Source organism: Carcharodon carcharias, chromosome 8, assembly GCF_017639515.1.
Source record: "Carcharodon carcharias isolate sCarCar2 chromosome 8, sCarCar2.pri, whole genome shotgun sequence".
Classification (NCBI taxonomy): domain Eukaryota; kingdom Metazoa; phylum Chordata; class Chondrichthyes; order Lamniformes; family Lamnidae; genus Carcharodon; species Carcharodon carcharias.
Window position 1 is genome coordinate 21879379 of NC_054474.1, and position 16842 is coordinate 21896220.

General features: G+C 43.7%; 1 protein-coding gene across 2 annotated transcripts in view; it reads right to left on the bottom strand.

The window, feature by feature from the left end:
• Positions 1 to 16177, bottom strand: part of LOC121281571 (fibroblast growth factor 1-like) — a 53763-nt gene extending 37586 nt beyond the window's left edge. The window contains exon 1 of one of the 2 annotated variants that reach the window (XM_041194560.1): positions 15979 to 16177. The gene's annotated coding sequence lies outside the window, so the exon portion shown is untranslated. Of the gene's footprint in view, positions 1 to 951; positions 973 to 15978 lie in introns of those variants that run through there. The other variant, XM_041194561.1, reaches the window with a different exon arrangement.
• Between the last annotated feature and the right edge of the window lie 665 nt (positions 16178 to 16842).

Below are 16842 nucleotides of genomic sequence, written 5' to 3' on the forward strand. Positions count from 1 at the left end.
CACAGTTCATCGCTGAGAGCTATATGGTTTAACAGTCCATTGAATAAACTCACTAAGGCATTAGGAGAGCCCAGAAGAGTTTTGAAATAAACATTAAGTTAGCTTTTTCCTGTTTTTCATCTGCTGAGGGGACTCATGTGGTCCTGAAAATCCAAATAATTGATAAGTATATGGCTGGAATAGTAAAAGGTTTTGTACATTGTATATCACTCTTAGTGGTTTTCTTAACATATTTCTGGACCAATGTCATAAGCCACTTGTATCTCAACATTCCTGAGCAAGTTAATTAAAAGGGGTGTTGCCAGCATATTAAGGAGTTTTCAATTAGGGAAATCCATCGCAATGCTAGACTGGAATAACACACAGTTACAGAACGATGTTATGCGTTTTCATTTCAATTATCACCAAATCCGAATTTAAAAAAAACTTGAGGGAGTTGAGACTGGTGACAGAATAACAGGACCGCACCAATCACATTGCTGCATCTTAGCCACGTGCAATATAACAGAAAGTCTTTTTAAACAGAAGTCAGTATCCCTCCTCAAGTCAAAATAACTCAGGTTCACTCCATGGAAGCAGTGCTCCCTTCTGTCCTTCTCCCTCTGTGGTCTCGGCAAGGCCCTGCTAATCCATCCTTCAATCTGCAGCTGTTATTAATTCAGTTCAACAGCCCACAAAGGACAGCAATGAATAGAACAATTCTACAGTGGAAATGGGTCGAGTTGTGCCATTTGCTTTTTCTCTGTTTCAGAGAAGAGGATCAAACCCACACCTGTTCTAAGCAGGCTGCCTACCAAGATATCCTTTATACCATACACGGGACTGGAAAATTATTCTCTACTCAGAACATTTCAACCATTTAACAAGTATTATTAGTTTTTTTTTAATATCAGACACAGTTTCTTGTTAAGCACATGACAATTATAGGACAACTTTGAGCTGCGTACTTGCCTTGTTTGCCAGTGTCCTGGAGACATCCAAAAACAGGAAGTAATCAAAAACGATTATAAGGGAGGGACAAAAGAGTTAAGCACATTGGGAGTAAATTTAGCTTGGAGCAGCCTGTTGTTATAAGAATAATTTCCATGTTAAATTTTTATTGTTACCACCATTGAATTTGACAGCACGGAAGGAGATAATTTGGTCTATTGTGATTATTTCTGACTCAGATCCGAAGCCACGGATCCTGCCAGCAACCAGGCCTGTGCTGGGGGTGTGCCACGGCCATCTTAACGGCCTGGGACAACGGATTTGGGTGACTTGAAGTCTAGGCAGATGCAGTGTACATCAGGCCTGCCTGGTGCCCAACAGGTGGCAATGGCGAGGAGCACTGTGGACCTGCTCCTCATCAAATCCCACTCATTCCTGTTCTTTTGAGAGAAAAGTGAACAGGCCAGCAGCATGTGTTCCCACATCTCTTTGCTATTGCTCACAGTTCTATCCTTTTCTTCAATCTGATGACAGATATTTATCACTGAAATTTCACATTTTGTTTGTGTTGTGCTCACTTACAGTACTGCCCAGTGACCAACTGAAAAAAAAACAATTCCGTTTGACTTAATTTTTTTTTCCTTTAGTTGGTCTCAGGGCCCAAAATTCACTGCGCAATTTCTGAGATGTCCTGAAAACACAAATAAAGCTGATCAGGGCTTGTCCGTTCTTCAATCATTTAGTGCCCAGCTCTCTTTCTGGTATCTTCCTCATCGCCCCCAAAATCATCTCCTGTTCTTTTAAATCTATTTCCACCAAACCATTATCCAGCTTGCTTTATGAATTCCATCCTAGCCAATATCTTAAATCTCTCTCTCTCTTTGCACTTTCCCCCACTATTTCCAAGCTACCAGCATTAACCCCTTCCCAAAAAAACTCATCCTTGGCTGCTTTGTCCTCAATAATTAGCATCCACCCCACAACCCTACCTCAGTTCATCTTTGGATGAAACCTCCATCCAGCTCTTGCCTTCTAGATTTCTTCAGTCCAATTCTGTCTGTGCTAGCTTCCCAACCTCCACCTTCCATTAATTTGAGCTCACTCAAGCCTCTGATGCCCATTGCCTATCCCACATCAAGTCCACCTTGCCCATTGCTCCTGTTCTGTCTAATGGTGCCTCCTGTTTAAATCCCTCTGTGGCCCACACCAACAACCACCCCACTACCCACCCCCAACCCCCAACCCCTGCCTCTTTCTGTGATCTCCTTCATCCCTACACTTCTGCATTCCTCTGACTCTGGCCTCTTGTAAGTTACCATTGACACCTGTTCCTTTAGCTGTTCCACTCTCTGAAATTTCCCTCCCTAAACTCCTCTGCCTTTCTCCCTCCATCTTCTCTTGTAAGGCCTTGCTTCAATGTGTCATTCTTCCTGATATCTCCAACTTTTAGTTTCTGAATTAATTTTTTAAAAAAATTCACACCATTGTGAACTGCGTTAAGATGCTTTTCTATGTTAAAGACAACTTATAAAAGCAACCGTTTGCTGTTGTTTCCAGGTCTAAGCCATTCCAAACCACAGTAATATTGCACCTAACTATCACTTGAAGGTGGGGTTTGCTTATATTTTAAGCAAACAGGTGGGTTAGAAAAAGGAGGCACTGAATGCTCAGTACACACCATCATTCAGAGACAGGGAATTGAGTCAACTAATGAATATAAATAAGTTTACTTTAAAATATGCTTCAAGAATATAATTTGTTGCATATGTGACCTTGCAGGTCTGTGTGATAGAATTCTATTCTCTCTATTTTTTTATTCCATTCTCTCTGCGTCTGATACATTATGGGTAGAATTGTCACGGAATTGCATTAAGTGTGGTAGTGGGTGTGAAAATCGATGTTTTATCCGCCGCCTCATTTTTCATGAAGCCTCAGGAAACACGCTGTCTTGCTGGTGGGTGGCCTCTGAATTGCCCGCCACTCCGCCACCTCACCTTTTCCTCACTCTGGCTGCCATATCTAAACTGCAGCCATGCACCCAGTTCTCAATTATTGCAGCCCAGGACTGCTCCAGTAAAGACATGGCCCTGACAGCCAAGAAGAGTTCAGTGACCCATCACTGCAATGCCTTTTGGAGGCTGGCCCTGATGTCCTCCACCCCCTCTGGCTGCAGCAATCTCACCAGTTCAGCTTGGGAGGCGACTGCAGTAGTGGTCAGTGCCAACAATGCGCAGAAGAGATTGGACATCCAGTGCAGAAAGACGATGAGTTATCTCATCCATGGCGCCAGGGTAAGGCAACAATCTCATCACTCTAAACTCACACACTCACAAGGCCATCACTGACAGACATTCACTGGCATCTCACTCACTGCCAGCTCAAGGGACATCACCACTTACTCTCTCACGCACACCCTCACATCTCCATCTGACCTCATTTCCTTTGGAGACAGCCTCCTCAGCCGTCACCATCTTGAGGCCACTTGCACAGATCAACACACGCACACAAACACACGCACACTGGAATAACCCCCTTCCCCCAGTACAGCCCTTGCTCTGCAGCCTTTTCCCTTGCCTGAGACCACTTCTCCCCCTTCCTCAAGCAAGCCCTAGCCCTGCATCTATTGAAAAGCCACCCCTCCTCATAGCTGGCCTAGTAGATAGAGACCTGCCAATTAACTCCCCTAAAAGTGATGTGGTGCTGCCTGAGAAGCCTGGCACTGATAACCGTGAATGCTGCCCGAAGCAAGGTAGGCATTCAAAGTTCGAAGTCCTGAGTGAAGTGCAGCTAGCCAGGAGCATGGCACTATGTACAGTTGTGGAACACGTCAGTGTGCAATCATGCCAGTGTGCCTGAATGATCCAGCATTGGGGGTATGATTCCACCCAGCTGGGCTTATAATGTGATGCTAAAGTATTGAAATTAAGTTCCTGATGTGCGGCGGTAGGAAACATGGCCTGCCATTGGCGGGTGAAGGGGGCGATCGCAAACTGGTTTTATAAAGACATGAAACCGATTTTTGTGATCTCCCAATATTTTCAACTCCCGCCCGCTATGACACCTGCCACAAACGGAGAAGATGATTCCACCCTATAATTTAACTGATTGGTGTTCTTTTTACTCAGGATTCTTGTGAGTGCAGAGCAGTAACCACTAGGTGACAGTGTTCCTCACTAAAACAGCTTTACTCCTGCTCAACCCAATTTCAAGCAATATTAACCAGCCATTTTACAGAATGCGATTTCCCTTTCCTGATTTTCTCTCATTCTTCTGCTAAAAGCTAGGGTATTTTTTCATTCATTCATGGGATGTGGGTGTCGCTGGCTAGGCCAGCATTTATTGCCCGTCCCTAAATACACTTGAGAAGGTGATGATGATCTGCAGTGTGTGATCCCACAGGCCCTGGTCCCCCTTTAGTTACATGACCTGGTGACAGTGTAGGAACGACAATACAGCTCCAAGTCTGGATGGTGCACGGTTTGGAGGGGAATTTACAGGTGGCTGTGCTTCCATGTGTCCACTCCCCTGTCCTTCTTGGTGGTATAGATCATAGGTTTGGAAGGTGCTGTTGAAGGTGGGCTGGTGAGTTGCTGCAGTACATCTTTTGGATGGCACACACTGCTGCCACTGCACCCCAGCAGCGGAGGGAGTGAATATTTAAGGATGGGATGCCAATTAAGCAGGCGGCTTTGTGTTGAATGGTATGAATTTTCTTGAAGGCTGTTGGAGCTGCACACAGCCAAGCTAGTGGAGAGTATTCCATCACACTCCTGACTTGTGCCTGGTAAATGGTGGACAGGTTTTGGGGAGTCAGGAAGTGAGTTAATCACTGCAGAATTCCCAGCCTCTGACCTGCTCTTGCAACCACAGTATTTATATGGTTAGTCCAGTTAAGTTTCCAGTTAATGATGATCCCAGAATGGTTGTTGGGGGAATTCAGCGATGGTAATGCCGTCAACTGTCTGGGAGGATGGTTAGATACTTTTGTTGGAGATAGTCATTGCCTGGTGTCATGAAAATATAGATTAATCAGGTGAAATATAGATAATAAGTAGAATTCATATATAATTAGAACATTATATCTTAGAATTGAATGAATGGTTAAACAAAGCAAACAGACCTTATCTAGAAGCCTTTGCACATACATAGGGACAGCTTTGAGTCTGACACACCAGATGGAACTTTTCCAAACCTTTAATATAAACATACTGGTACAGGCTGTCACAAAGGACACAGATATCACAGCACAGGAATATTAAAAAAAGAAGATTTCAAGCCCTGTCTATTCTATAATCTAAAGGACTTTTTTAAAAAAGACTTTTTAAAAAGAAAATAAATGTTAATATACCGGGGTTAACTTAATTTGAAAAATGGCACACTGATGTGCTCTTAGTTGAAAAAAAGGATTCATCACTCATTGGCTTTGGATGGTACAGAACACCTCCTTAAATCATTATCAATTAATTTAAAATCATTAATCAAATTAATTGGAATATTACACATCACTTTTTCAAGATTCAACTTTTGCTGATCATAAGAAAAAAAAGAGAAAGGTCTTGACCTTTTGATGGCCTCACCATGGGCAAAGAACCTTAAGCTGACCATGCAGTAAAGTTTAAGGTTAAATCCCTTTTTATAAAACACAAATTATGAAAATAAGAAATGAGTAAAAATCATTATAGGCATTGCTACCGAAATATATTACAAACAGCTACTGACCAGATAAATGCTCACAATGTTCACATAATAAAGACAATCCTCTACAATCAAATAATTATCAATAAGAGATGCGATATAGCCTTATAAAAAGGGGAGGAGTTTACACAAAGAGGCAACACCCACAGCTAATAGGTGATGTAATCCAATTCAATAGACTATAAGATAAAAGCCTTTAGTCAGTTAGACAGAGGTGTTTAATAGAAACCTTTAGGTCAACACTTCTCAGAAGAGCTGGGCACTTTTAAGTGAGCCCCAGCAATACTCCCAGAGTGCCCAGCTCATCAGATAACTCAAATACTCAGGGATTTAACGTAACTCTTTATTTTAAATATTTGATGGATAGTCTAAGATATTTTAGTCTGTACCATAGTAAGAGTATTTTTTTTACAAATACTGGATTCTATTATTATTAGAACTAAGATTAGGGGGAAGGTGATGGCATTGTGGCATTGTCACTGGACTATTGATCCAGAGACACAGAGTAAGTCTTTGGGGACCTGGGTTTGAATCCCACAACAGTAGATGGTGGAATTTGAATTCAATAAATATCTGGAATTAAAAATCTAATGATGACCATGAAACAATTGTTGATTGTCATAAAATCCCAGCTGGTTCAGTAATGTCCTTTAGGGAAGGAAATCTGCTGTCCTCACCTGGTCTGTGACATGTGACTCCAGACCCACAGCAATGTGGTTGACTCTTAAAAAATGCCCTCTGAACAAGGGCAATAAATGTTGGCCTTGCCAATGACACCCACATCCCATGAATGAATAAAACAAAATGTTTTCCATTTTTCTATAATCTTCAGTGTTGTGCTGTACTTATCCACTTGAAGTCTATTACAAGTTATTCTTTAATAAATTTGTTAACAAGTTAGTGAAGTATAACGTCTCATGTAGCTTTAAGAATGCCCTCTCTTGTACACCCCAAATTTGGGAGGCACAGTTTTTTGAAGAGAGACCCCTAGACCCTTTTAATATCTGGGTAATTATAATCTATCTGATAATTATTAAAATGGCTACCTGGAAGAAGGTAATATCTCTTAATGGTTATCTTTCTTGGGGGAGAGGTAGTTCACTTGGACCCAAAAGAAGTATCTGCAGGAAATGGTTATGTTAAACTCAAGTGAAGGTGATTGTTTAGGGAATGCTCCTGATCTGGGATGGCTCCAAAAAAGGGGTTTAAGGTTATAATCTTCTTCACTGGCAACTGTAGGAGTGAATGTTCCTCACTACTTATTAGCCCAAGCCTGGATGTTGTCAGGGTCTTGGTGCACGGGGGCATGGACTGCTTCAGCATCTAAGAGTTGGAAATAGTACTGAAAAATGTGCAAGAGCATCCCCACTTCTGACCTTATGATGGAGAAATAGTCATTGATGAAGTAATTGAAGATGTTTGGACCTAGAGCACTACCCAGAGGAATTCCTAGGCTGATGTTCTGGATTTGAGATGATTGACTTCCAACAACAACCATCTTCTCTTGTGCTCGGTACGTCTGCAGCCAGTGGAGAGCTTCCTCACTGCTTGCCATTGACTCCAGCTTTGCTAGGCCACACTTGTTCAAATGCTGCTTTGATGTCAAGGGTAGTCATTCTCATCTCACCTCTGAACTCAGCTGTTATGCTCATGTTTGGACCAAGACTGTAATGAGGTCTGGAGCTGAGTGGCTCTGGTGGAAGCCAAACTGGGCATTGGTGAGCAGGTTATTGTTGAATGGTAGCTTGATAGTTCGGCCTGCTATACCTTCTGTACCGTTGCTGATGATCGAGAGTAGACCGACAGGTTGGATTTGTCTTGCTTTTCCTGGGCAGGACATATTCTGGTAAATTTCCACATTAGATGCATTTGTAGCTGTACTGGAACAGCTTATCTAAGAGCACATCTAGTTCTGGAGCACAAAGCCTTCAGTACTTGAGCTGGGATGACGTCAAGTCCCATTGCTTTTGCTGTATCCAGGCCCTCCAGCTGATACTTGATTTCATGTGGAGTGAATTGAATTGGCTGAAGGCTGGTATCTGTGATGATCAGGACCTCAGGAGGAGGCTGAAATGGATCATCTACTCGTCATTTCTGGCTAAAGGGGGTTACACAAGCTGCAGCCTTATCTTTTGCACTTACATTCCAGGCTTCCCTGATCATTGAACGTGGCATGCTTTTGGAGCCTGCTCCTCTGGTTAGTTGTTTAATTGTCCACCACCATTCACAGCTGGATACGGCAGGACTGCAAACTTAGGTCTGATCCATTGGTTGTGGGATCACTTACCACTGCCTATATTGTGTTGCTTCTGCTGTTCAGCATGCAAGAAGTCCCATGTTCTAGCCTTAACAGGTTGGCACTTCTTTTTTAGGTCTGCCAGGTGCTTCTCCTGGCATGCCCTCCTACCCTCTTCATTGAATCAGTGATGGTCCCCTAGCTTAATGGTAATGGTAGAAACAAGAATACGCCAGGCCATGAAGTCACAGATTATGATTGAATACAATTCTGCTGCTACTGATGGCTCACAGCACCTCATTGGTGCCCAATTTTGAGCTGCTAGATCTTTCTGAATCTGTTCCATTTAGCATGGCGGTAATGCCACCCAATATGATGTAGGGTGTCATCTGTGTGAGGATTGGACTTCATCTCCACAAACACTGTACGGTGGTCACACCTGTCATGAAGCTATTAATGTATGTAATATTATTGGAAAATATTTTTCTTTTAAAATAGAGGTTTAGTCTGTGGGTGTGTATTAATTGGATTAAAGCCTGTGGGACAGCTCTCCCAATTTAGCCACCAGTCCCCACGGGTTGTTGAGAAGGACTTTGCAGGCCCACTGGGGTAGGGGGTGGGGGTGCCGTTAATGTCTCTGGTACCTAGGCTGATGTTGATTGGTCAGTCCGGTTTTATTCCTTTTCCTTTATTGACTTTTCTCTATAGCAGTTTGAAACAACTGAATGGCCCAGTTGGCCATTTCAGAGGACATTCAAAAGTCAACTAAATTATAAATGCTACAGTTGCTCTTTTACCTAAGAATTGTACTGCACAAATTTGCTTAACAAAAACTGTTATAAGCTCTCCCATGTCTCAACAGATAAAGGCAACATTATCACAGCGTATTCCTGAATAACACAGCCAAGAAGGTTGCCAAATTAGGCTTCTGGCCATAGTCAGGGTTGTGCTGCAATTAATCTCTTTAGTCAAGGGCTAAGGATAGGGATAAAATAGAGGTTCTTTCTTCTGATAATTGTCCAATAACCATGGCTGGAAAGTATGTGTGTGTGTGTGGACACTGGGGGCCAGTAGGTTCAAATTCTGCTGTGAGGGCCTGCAACCCTGCATGTTAAAAAAGCCTGAAAACACTTCCAATCTAGCCTCACGTGTAAAGACTGGCCATCCCTATGAAGCGCAGAAAATCAGCTGGTAGTTGTCAAGTGTACACCAGCATGAAACATCAGGGGTTATTTTGACTTTGGTTGAATGGTTTCTGGTCAAGATCCCAATTTGCACTAACAGGAGCAGCCATATAAAAACTGTGGCTACAAGAGCAGGTCAGAGGCTGGGAATTCTGCCTCCTGACTCCCCTTAACCTGTCCACCATCTACAAGCCACAGGTCAGGAGTATGATCATAGTATCTTTACAGTGCAGAAAGAGGCCATTTGGACAATCCAATCTGCACTGGCTCTCTGAAAGAGCATTCCACCTAGTCCCACTACCCTGCCTTATCCCGGTAACCTTGCACATTCTCTCCTTTCAGGTAGCAATACAATTCCTTGTTGAATACCTCGATTGAATCTGCTTCCACCACCCTTTCAGGAATTTTGTTCTGGACTCCATCCACCGTCTGGCTGAAAAATATTTTCCTCACATCATACTTACTCCTTTTGCCAATTATTTTGAATCTGTACCCTCGGATGCATCTCATCCGGTCCTGATACCTTATCTATTTTAAGTAAAGATAGCCTTTCCAACACCTCCTTCCTCTCGATGTAAGTTCTTCTGGGGTAGAATTTCTCCCCCAACAGGGGGGGGAGGGGGGGCTGTGCCGAGGTGGGTGAGGGTGGGCGCAGAGCCGATTGGCTAGGTGCTGGCATTTTACATGGGCGGGCCTTAATTGGCCCGCCTAGCGTGTCTTGTGCCCGGAAGCACTGTGCGGCTGGGGAGGGGTTGCCTGAGTTGAGAGTGCGCTCTTTGGTGCATACGTGTGAGAGAGTGCAGAAATTTTAAAGTTTAAACCGTCTAATAAAGTATTGTAAAAATTTTTATGACATGTCCCCTCATGTAAAACTGTCACATGAGCTGGGACATGTGCATTAATTTTAATAAAACTTTATCTGAAAACTTTAAATCGTTCATGAAACCTCATCCCGCCTGTGGATGAGGCTCCTTAAAAAATGCCAAAGCCGCCTGGGCTCTTCGCCTGACCGCCAACCTTAAGGTTGGGCGGGAAGCTCAGCTGATTGCCTTAATTGCTTTTTAACAGGCCTTTGACAGTTTGGCGGGAGCACAGCTGATTCGGCCGCAAGCCCACCGAACTGAAAATCTAAATGACGGGTGGTGATATCGGGATGCACGCCTGACATCACCCCATGCCACTTTACACCTCGGCGAGTGGGCCCCACCGCCACTCACCGAGCCGAGGATTCATCCCCTAGTGTATCAGTTATCTCCTCTCTCCCCTCAGCCTGGGTAATAAGTTCTTCCTTTGTAAAGACAGGTGCAAAGTTCAACATCTCCGCTATTTCCCTAGCCTCCACATGCAAGTCCCCTTTTTTGTCCCTAATCAGCCCTATGCTATTTTTTAACCATCCTTTTATTATTTACATGCTTACAGACCTTGAGATTCCTGTTTATGTTTGCTGTCAGTCTCTTTTCATGCCCTCTCCTTGCTTTTCTTATTAGTTTCTTCACTTCCCCTCAGGTCCTTCTATATTCAGCCTGATTCTCCATCGTATTTTCTACCTGACATCTGTCATACATGCACTTGTTCCTTTTCGTCTTTACCTTGATTTCTCTTGTCACCCTGTGCACTCTGGATTTATTTGTCCTACCCTTCCCCTTCAAGGGAATATACCTTGACATTGCCTGCAATACTTTTTCTTTGAAGGTGGCCCCATTGTTCATCCACTGTCTTTTCTGCCAACATTTGATTCCAACTCACTCGACTCAGATGCATTCTCATCTCATCAAAGTTGGCTTTCCCCCAATTAATTATCCCTGCTCTGGATTGTTCTCTGTCCTTTTTCATGATTAACTAAACCTTATGGTACAACGGTCACTGTCCCCTAGAGGCTCTCCCACTGATATTTGATCCACTTGGGTCATCTCATTCCCCAGAACAAGGTCCAAAAGTGCATGTCCTCTCGTTGAACTCATACTGCTGTAGAAAATTATCTTAAACACATTCCAGGACCTCTGACTCCTCTTGTTCCTTTGCACTATTCCTATCCCAGTCTATATTTGGATAATTGAAATCCTTCAATATGATTACCCGATAGCTCTTGATGAAATACTCTCCATTTGCCTGGGTGCGTAAAGCTCCAACAACACACAAGAACTTTGGCACCATCTAGGACAAATCAGCCCACTTGACTGGCATCCCATTTACCACCTTGAACATTCAATCCTTCCATCACCAGCATCGGGGTGCAGTGCCAAATTTTGAGGTACAGGAGTTCTAAGAAAATGTGTTGACCGTATCATTTCTTAATCTGCTATTATGTTGTTTTCCTATGTAATAGTCATTCGAATCCCCAAACGACAGTGAAACAATGGGCTGCATTTTCCAGTCGGCGAGTGGGGGTGGGGCCCACTTGCCGACACATAAAATGACGCAGGGTGTGTGTCCCGGCGTCACCCCGCATCATTTAGATTTTCAGTTCGGCAGGAGCGCAGCCAACTTGGCTGCACGGCCACTTAAGGCCATTAAAAAAGTAATTAAGGCAATTAATGGACCTGCCCGTCCAACCTTAAGGCTGGCAGGCAGGCGAGTAGGCCAGGCGGCCTTTAGAAAAAACACGAAACCTCATCCACGGGCAGGATGCGGTTTCATGAGGGATTTAAAATGTTTATAAAATGTTGAAATAAAAGAAATTGACATGTCCCAGCTCATGTGACAACTGTCACATGAGGGGACATGTCAGGAATTTTTTTTTCACACTTCCAAAAATTTTTTAAACTTCCAGCAGTCTCCCTGAGGTGGCACTTTGCCTCAGGGAGATCTGTGCGCTATATTGCGCGCATGCTTCCGAGCGGCTGTCACATTGGGCGGGCCTTAATTGGCCTGGCCACAAAAAATAGCAGCACGCCCTCGACTGGGGGCGCCGATCAGGAACGCGCCTGCCTGCGCCCACTTCTGCACATCCCCCCCCACCGATGGGGGGAAAATGTTGCCCAATGACATTTAAGTGAAAAACATTAGTGCTGGGGGGCATTTTATTTTGAACCATGTGGTATTTGAATCATTCGTCTTCAGCATAGCTAGAATTTCATTATGCAACAGTTTAATTATTTAAACTAAGCCTTTTTAAAACATGAATTACAGAAAACTTTACTTACTTCTGACTGGGGGATGATATGCAGGTGAGCCACTGCTTTTCTTGATTTATATTAGTAACCTAGACCTCGGTGCACAGGGGACAATTTCAAAATTTGAAGATGACTTGGAGGTACTGTGAACTGAGAGGAGGATTGTGATGAACTTCAAGAGGCTATAGACGGGCTAGTGGAATGGGCAGATGAAATTTAATGTAGAGAAGTGTGAAGTGATTTTGGTGAGAAGAACGAGGAGAGGTGACATAAAAATGAAGGGTACAATTCAAAAGGTAATGCAGGAGCAGAGGGACCTGGGTGCATATGTATACAAATCTTTGAGGGTGACAGTGCAGGTTGAGAAAGCAGTTAATAATTTATACTGAATCCTAGGTTTTATTAATAGGGGCATGGAGTACAAAAGCAAGTAAGTTATAAATCTTCATAAAACACTGGTTCAGCCTCAATGGGAAGGATATGAAGGTTTTAGAAAGGTTGCAGAAAAGATTTACCAGAATGGTTCCGAGGATGAGAGACTTCAGTCATGTGGATAGGTTGGTGAAGCTGGGGCTGTTCTCCTTGGAGAAGAGAAGATTGAGAGGAGATTTGTTAGATGTGTTCAAAATCATGAGGGGTCTGGATAGGGTAAATGGGGAGAAACTGTTCACATTGGCAGAAGGTCGAGAACCCTAGGGCGATTAGCAAAAGAACCTGAGCTGACATGAGGGAAAACTTCTTTATGCAACAAGCGGTTTGGATCTGGAATGCACTGTCCGAGCATGTGGTGAAGACAGACTCATTTGCAGTTTTGAAAAGGGAACTGGGTAATTATCTGAAGAGAAAGGATTTTACAGGGCTACGGGGAAAAGATGCAGGAGTGAGACTAGCTGAGTTGCTGTTGCAGAGAATCAACAAAGAGACAATGTGCTGTAACCATTCTATAATTCTAGTATAGATACATTCAAGGAACTTGATAAATACATGAGGAAGAAAGAAGCTGAAAGTTACCCTGATAGTGTGATCAAGAAGGGTGGGAGGAGGTTTGTGTGGGACATAAACACCATCATAGATGAGGTGAGCCAAATGGCCTGTTTCCATGTTGTAATGTCCATATAAAGCCATCAGCAGGGAATGCAAACACTATATTGCATTTCACACCCTCAGGCCGTCACAGCCAAGGAATTAAGGTTCAGTAGGCAAATGTATCAGGGTGTTTGCAGATATCGATGCTGCTTTAGATCCTGGGAACCTTGAGCTTCAAAGACCCTGAGATGCCTGTTTATGAGAAAGCTGTGTGCAGGGAGTTGTAAGGTCTGTATTTTTTTACAGTCAGGGAGCTGTACGGACGGGAGGGTTGCTGCTGTAGCTGCTGTTGCTGGTGCTGCACATTGACTCGGAGACATTCAGCCTCAACAGCTTGAGGTCCAGGGCACTGGCCCCGCCCTTCCCTCCTCCTACTCTTAACCTCCCCAGGCTCTGTATTCACAGCCACACTGCGAGCTCTGGACATTCCAGTCAACTCTTACTGTCCAGCCTGAACTCAAACTCCAGCAACTCATGGCCAAACTTGCCCTTGTGCCCCACATAATAACGCAGGTACAAATCTCTCGACATGTAACGTAGAGGCAGCTGCCATGAGGACCAAGTCATACAGCCACACGTGGTAGCGAGAGGATTCCCCTCCAGATCCGATTGTAGTCATCAATGAGCCAAATCCCCCTCCATGTGTTACCCCTGGAAACAAATAGCTTCAATATTGGAGGCAGTGAAGATTTAAATCCATTCAGACAATAACTCAGATCATGAACTCTTTCCTTCATCCTCACCCCCTTCTTGATTTCCTTTTTTCAAATATTTATTTTTTAATTTTTATATATTTTTTCCCACCTATCTCTATTATTATTATTTTAAAAATTTCTTTCCATTCATTGTTTTATCCCCATCTTTTAGCCCATTTCGATCTTTCTTCCCACGCCGTCCCCTCCCCCTACCCCACCCCCTCACTAGGGCCATCTGTCACTTGCTCATCCTGTTTTCTACTCTCAATGTCACCATCAGCACCTCCTTTAGCCAGTATCACCACCATCAACACCCCTTCGACCTGTTGTTTTTGACATCATTTGCAATCTCCCCTTCGCCTCCACCTTTTAAGTTCACATGAAGCTTTTAATTTAATTTGTAATAGTTTCAGGAAACCTCATCCCGCTCGTTGTAAATGCCACTTGGCCATTTCACCGGCCCACCAACCATAAGGTTGATCAGGCAGCATAAAATTCAGGTTAATTGCCTGATTAATGGCCTTAATAGGCCTTTCAATTATTGGCGGGCGCGCAGCCAACTCCGGCAAGCGCTCGCCGAACGAAATATCGAGCCACTTTGCGATGATGTCAGGGCGCACGCCCAACGTCATTGCACGTCATTTTAAATTCCATTCTGTTGGGCGTGCACCCACACGCCAAATGTAAAATTCTGCCCACAATCTCCCACACACAGCAGTCAGCCTCTTCCCCTCCCTCCTCCCCCTTGATCTGGGGCTTGGCAGCGTCTCACACCTGGGCCTCGCAGCTTTTCATTCCAGGTGTAGCTGCCAGCCTCTCTTCCCTGGGGGGTGGGGGGTACTCTGCTCCCCAGGCCCTGGATGGAGGGGCCGGAGCAGCACTCCAGCACGCACAGGCACCACTACACCCCTGACCAGCACACAGTGACAGAAGTGTGTATTATCTACAAGATGCACTGCAGCACTTTGCCAAGCCTCCATCAACAGTACCTTCCAAACTCTATCACCCAGAACAAGGGCAGTAGGTGCATTGGGAGAACACCAGCTGCAAGTTTTCCTGCAAGTCACACACCATCCTGACTCAGAGCTATATTGTTGTTCATTCATTGTCGCTGGGTCAAAATCCTGGAACTCCCTCCTTAACAGCGCTGTTGATGTACCTACACCACATGGACTGCAGTGGTTGAATAAGGCAGCTCACCACCACCTTCTCAAGGGCAATTGGGGATGGGCAATTAATACTGGCCTGGCCAGCGACATCCACATCTTGTGAATGAAAGGAAAATTGCGATATTGAATTCCATTGACTTCAACAGAAATGAAAATTGGGCAAGATGTATAACTCAAAAAGGTAATATCACCCCCACCCTCTTCAAGAAAGGAGGGAGAAAACTGAAGCTGGAAAAATATTACACTGAGTTTTAAAATAGAGAGTTAAACTTTTCATATATAAACTTGCACCCATGCAAAGCCTCTTCAATGCTGGATAGCAATGAGAATTTTGGCACAGTCCGATACACATTTTTTGTCATGCAGACCAAAATATTTAGGTGAATGGAGATCAGTCTAACTATAACCCTTCTGTTCAAAACTGACTTTAGCTCTGAATTTTGCAGCATGTCACGACATAACTGCTTATTATTGTGCACTGTACTGTAACGGGGATCCTTTTAATGCTGAAAATATGATGCTCTGGAAAAATGTCCTTTAAATCTGCTGTAAAAATAGTGAAGGAAGCATTTTGAAATTCATGTTCCCAAGGCTTTTGAACAGGTCTCAGATAGTTAAATTATAGATCACTGGTGTTAACAGCAAATGCACACATTGGAATAGAGTGATAGCTCATTTAGCACAATAAATCGACCGCTTCAATGTGACATAAATAAATCATTCAAAGAGTCATACAGGAGTAGATTTAACCTGCTGGTTACTGAAATTTAATCAGTGTTGGCCTATAAAATAGATTGTTATCCTGACACCTCTAGAGCTCCCGTGGTCCTGGTACCGCCCAAGACTTGTTTATTAACGTGCTTTTCTTACCTTTTTGGAAGCCGGGGGTATTGGGAATGTGCTGGAAGGCGCTTCTAGGAGGAGTATGTGCTGAGTCAGAGGCCTCTCGAAGCTCTGAGTACAAGAGCCGCTTGTGTGAATGTAGGTTGAGGCTCCACTGCCAGTGCTGATACCCAGTCAGAATTCTAATCCTTCAGCTGACTATCCCAGCGAGACTATGAGGTTAGGGCTGGACGACCCAATGCTGCAAACAACAGACACGTGAACAGCCAGCAAATGCTTTTTAACCTCTCTGCTCCCATTGTGTCCTGGTTAGTCATTCTTTACATGACAGGAAATGTTGGTGGTTTCAGCAAATGAGACCCTTATGATGGCATGATTAGGAAAAAAGAGCCTGGATTTTTGGATACAGCCTGAAGGTTTGTTACAATTCTTAGCCAAACAGATCTTATATCCCCAATAAGCATGTCCAAGGCTTGAATTTCCTCAATATTTGCACCTAGAGACGTGGGTCACAACTCAATTACACGACCTAAAAGATTGTGGAATTTTGAGTGAGTACTCCCAAATACTCCCAATTTTCTACTGATCCCTTCAGCCGAACTCCACCGTAAACCTGGCCCTGCCATCGAGTTACAGAAAGCCTCGTGCCACTTTCATGAAATTGTGCTTGCTTAGAGGTTCTCTTCAGGTTATAACTTGATTTTCCCGCACAGCAGAGAAAAAAATAATCTTCCCGAAGTTTCCTTGCAATTAAAAAAAAATTATCCTCATTGAGACCCACTCTGTATTTTCAATTTCTTTCTGTGCATTTATATGGCACAGAATAAATCACATGAAAAAAAAAATTCCTGATTGCAGGTTCTGAAATGTGCCTAATGCTTTTAGATAAAA